This window comes from Chrysochloris asiatica, unplaced genomic scaffold, assembly GCF_000296735.1.
Source record: "Chrysochloris asiatica unplaced genomic scaffold, ChrAsi1.0 scaffold00037, whole genome shotgun sequence".
NCBI classification, from domain to species: domain Eukaryota; kingdom Metazoa; phylum Chordata; class Mammalia; order Afrosoricida; family Chrysochloridae; genus Chrysochloris; species Chrysochloris asiatica.
The window spans coordinates 8147618-8152636 of NW_006408555.1; the positions used below are offsets into that span (position 1 = coordinate 8147618).

General features: G+C 40.6%; 1 pseudogene; it reads right to left on the reverse strand.

The window, feature by feature from the left end:
• Positions 1-2674: 2674 nt before the first annotated feature.
• Positions 2675-3435, reverse strand: LOC102836157 (annotated as a pseudogene).
• Between the last annotated feature and the right edge of the window lie 1584 nt (positions 3436-5019).

A 5019-nucleotide genomic window follows, 5' to 3' on the forward strand; every position in this document is an offset into this window, starting at 1 on the left:
GAATAAACAAGTTAGGAATAAAGTACTGAGACATGCTGCAACCTCAAACATAGTATGCTAAATGAGAGAGCCAGACACCTAAGGTGGTACCCTGTATGAAGATACTGAGACATGCTACAACCCCAAACATAGGATACTAAATGAAAAAGGCAGGCACCAAAGGTGGTAGATACCCAGTATGAATCCAATGATAGGAAATGTCTGGTGACTGTGTGCAGTGGAGTCAGTTCCGACTGATAGCAACCCTGCACAGGGTTTCCAAGGCTGTAAATCTTTACGGGCGCAAAACGCCTCATCTTTCTCCTGCGGAACAGCTGGTAGTTCCGAACTGCTGACCTTGTGGTTTGCAGCCCGATTCGTAACCACTACACTACCAGAGCTCCTTAGGAAATGTCTAGAAGAGAGAAAAACATTGAGACAGAAAGCAAACTGGTGTTTGTCAGGGCTGGAGAAAACGGAATGGGTAAGTGGTGTATGGCGCAGCCCACTAACAACTTAAACCAGATATTAGACACCTGTGTTCCCTAAAGCCTGTGGCCACACTGCCATGAGAAACTGTTCACCTGTCATCTTTTTAGAGGGTTCTGAAGTAACACCACATCACATGGCTCCCTTCTCCAACCTCAAATGCCCAACTTCTTAAACCATTGTATCCTGTTCCTTGTAGGTTTTAATTGTAAAAACCAAACCCTGGGGTCTCTAACCCAACCAAAGTGGCCTAGAGAGGAATTTTCCTAAAGAATAAGTTCTTTTACCAAGAGGAGTTCTGGTACCGGCAGTCCAAATCATATTTCTAACCACTAAAGGCCCTGTAGGATAAACACTGGAGTGCTAACCACAAGGTGGGCAGTTCAAACCTACCATTGGCTCTGCAGGAGAAAGATGAGGCTTTCACTCCCGTAAAGATTTCCAGCCTCAGAAACTATCCAGGGTCATTAGGAGTCAGAATGGACTCAAGAGAGAAAAGGAAAAGTAGCATAGTCATTTTCTCAAATTTACAAAATTTTGAAAGTTATTGTGGACAACAAACATTAATCAGGTGGGAAACAAAGACCTAAAGTGGTAGGGATGTATTAGTTTTGTAAAACCCTTCCTTAAACATCTATTTGATAAAGTTTTATTGAGTTAAAAACAAACAAAACCAAGAATGAAGTACTTATGTAAACTACAGTATGGCTGAACCTTGAAAATATGCAATGAAAGAAGCCAGACACAAAAGGCCACAAATCGTATGACTCTATATGCAGGTCAGGTGCTATTAAGTCAGTACCCACTCATAGTGACTCGATGCACAACAGAAAGAAACATTGTCTGGTCCTGTGCCAAACTCACATTCCTTGCTATGCCTGACCCCATTGCTGCTGCCACTACGTTGATCCATCTTATTGGGGGTCTTCCTCTTTTTCTCCGACCCTCTGCTCTACCATTCTACCACATGTATGAGACGCCAGAATAGGCAGCTCCCCAGAGACAGGAAGTAAATGTGTGGTTGTCAGGAGCTGAAGGGATGGGAGGATTCACTAATATATAAAGCGTTTCCTTTGGGGACTGATCATGATTACACAAGTCTGTGAATACACTAGAAACCACTGGATTATACACTTTAAATGAGGTGAGCTGTTGTTAGATGCTACTCTTGAGCCCATTGATGCTGCCATTGTGCCAGTCCATCTCGCTGGTGGTCTTCTTTGTTTTCTCTGACCCTCCGCTTTACCAAACATGATCTCCTTCTCCAGTGACTGGTCCCTCCTGATAATATGTCTGAAGTATGAGAGATGAAGTCTGGTCATCGTGACTTCCAAGAAGCACTCTGGCTGTATTTTTTTCCAGTATAGATTGGTTTGTTCTTTTGTCAATTCATGGTACTTTTGATATCCTCCTCCAACATCGTACTTCAAATGCATCAGTTCTTTTGCAGTCTTCCTTATTCATTCTCCAACTTTCACATGCATACGAAGTTATTGAAAGTACCGTGGCTTGGGTCAGTCACATCTTAGTTTTCAAACTGACATCTTTGCTCTTCAACACCTTAAAGAGGTCTTGTGCAGCAGATTTGCCTAATGCAATACATTCTTTGATTTCTTTTTTGTTGTTGTTGTTGGAAATCAGAACACTTTCTTATAAACATTTCCAGAATATAAGCTGATTTTGCATCAAAACTCTTTGAAAACTTTAAAAACTGTATTTATCTAAGCTTATTATTATAATGTATTTAATTTTCCAATTTCCAACCTACAAAATACACTTAAAGTTAGAGCTAACAAAGAAAATAATCTAAATTGCTTCTAGAGAAACCAGCACATAAATGTTTCCCACTAAAGCCATAACAAATCCAACCAAGAAAAAGGTTCTGCAAAGTCTATTAATCCCCTAATTTTAAACAAATGATCTCTCCAAAAAAATAATTACTATCATAGCAATTTGATGAATAAAAAGCAGAGTCATTATTGTTAAGGGAAATTATATCGTATATAAGAAAAATGTTATGTTTTTAGAAAGTAAGAAAAAGTAATTTCTGTTTTGGAGAATAAGCATACTAAATACTCTCCATTTCATTGGCCTTTGTTAGACACTTGTTCATATAAGAAAAGTGATATCAATGTGAACCTCATGAAACCAAACTACCCCAAACTATTTTTTTCCCTTCAATCTCAGTAGAACCAACTACGGAGTTTCAAAATCCAAGGATAGCCTGGTCCCGCAGCATTTCCTCCTCTGTCCTTTCGTGGCCTTGATCCTTTTTCTCTTTTCTATGTTTATGTTCCTCTTTCTTGGAGGATACGTCTCGGTTTTTTTCTCCTTTCTATTCTTAAGCTTTTCTGTATTGACACCAACTGTTTCCAGCTCTGCCTTGTTTCCCAGGACACTCTGGGGTTTGTCTAAATCCATTTCCTCGTAATTTTTCTTCATCTTATGCTTGGGCCGCTCTTGCTCCGGTTTTTCTCTGCCTTCCTCAGGGTGCCTTTTTCTCTTTTGTTTATGACTGGCTTGATGGGCACTGGTACTGTTTTCTGAGAAGTGCTTGTAACCTCCAGTTTCTCCACTGTATGAGCCACAATTCAATTCTTGCTGACTAAGGTCCAAGGCTACTGGTTTTTCTAAGGAATCGTCCCTGGTGAGTTGACACTAGCCTGGAGAGTCTAGTCTCAGTCTGCTGTCATGAGCTGGTAGCCGGTGAGGTAACCAGTTTTCCAATGTTGGTGAAATATTGTAAGACCGTGGGTAAGTCTGGACAGTTTCAGATAGGAGTGCTTGATTAGATATTCTGTATCTGGGTTTGGAATCAACCTCTTCTTTGTACCCAAAGGTTTCTAAACAGTCCTCTCTCATCGTTCTGAAACAGGTCTTTGGTTTTAAGCCTCTGGCTTTCTGAACATTTATATAATCCTCAAGTTCATCTTGGAAAGAGTCTTATATCTTCTTTGAATGCTTCATTCGGTTGACAGCAAGTGACTCTCTTTGTCAGACTGAGAACTTGGTGGAGAACTGTGGTCATATTTGCTCATTAGCTGCTTCAGCTTTTCAGCATGAACTTCTTACACGGAGAGATTGTGCAGCAACAAGGTAACTTCTCTGAGGCTGGGGCGGGTGTCTATAACTACTGTCCCCCTCCCTGCCAATGCCGCCTGTTGGGGGCTAGGCCGGTGTGGAGGTGGCGGAGAGGCAGGGACAACCCCTGCCACCTCTGCTGCTGAGCAGGCGGGGCAGAAAAAGGACCGTTCTTTGATTTCTTGACTGTTGCTTCCATGAGTGTTGATGGTTGATCTGAGCAAAATGAAGTCATTGACAACTTCAATCTTTTCTCCATTTATATAGATGTTGTTTATTGGTCCAGTGGTGAGGATTTTTGTTTTCTTTACACTGAGGTGCAATCCATACTGATGGCTGTGGTCTTTGATCTTCAGCAGTAAGTATTTTAAGTCCTCTTCACTTTCAGCAAGCAAGGTTGTAATTACCTTTGTATTGCGGGTTGTTAATGAGTCTTCCTCTAGTCTTGGCACCATGTTTTTATTCATATAATCCAACTTCTCGGTCTATTTGCTCAGCACACAGATTGATTGAGTATGGTGAAAGAATACAAGCCTGGTTCACACTTTTCCTGATTTTAAGCGATTCCGTGTTTCCTTGTTCTCTTCGAACAACTGCCTCTTGAATTACGTACAGGTTCCTCATAAGCACAATTAAGTGTTCTGAAATATTCATTCTCTACAATGTTGTCCATAGCTTGTCATTAACCACACAATCTAAAGACTTTTCATAGTCAATAAAGCACAGGTAAACATCTTTCTGGTATTCTTTGTTTTCAGCGAGCTATAAATTAGGTGAATTAGATCTTAAAAAGCTCTTTTTACAAAGAAAAATGAAACTCTAAGAATGGAGAAGAGAGAAGCAAATGATGCAAGACAAGGTCTTTTACAAAGTTCACAAAGGAAGTGACATTTGGGTTGAGTCTCTGGGGAAGGAAGTGGGTCCGGGCAGAGCAGGGGAGAAGGATATGAAAGGGAGTCACTAGCAGTGAACTTCCAAATTTCTTGGCAGAGATGAGTGAGTGCCTCTTGTGCCGCCTCACTTTCCTGAAACATTTCAACTTTTATTCCATCAATTCCTGGTGCCTTGTTTTTTGCCAATTCCGTCAATGCACTTTGGACTTCTTCCCTGAGTATCATTGGCTCTTGATGATAGGGTACCTCTTGAAATGGTTGAACATTAACCATTTCCTTTTGGTACAATGACTCTGAGTATTCCTTTCATCTTCTCTTGATGCTTTCTGCATCATTCAATAATTTGCCCAGAGAATCCTTCAATAAGGAAAGTCGAGGCTTGAATTTTTTCTTCAGCTCCCCAGCTTGAGAAATGCTGACCATGTTCTTCCTTTTTGGCTTTCTAATTCCAAGTCTTTGCATATTTTATTATAGTATTTAGTTTTATCTTCTCAAGCTGATCTTTGAAATTTTCTGTTCAGCTCTTGGACCTCTTCTGTTCTTCCATTTGCTTTAGCATCTCTACACTGGAGAGCAA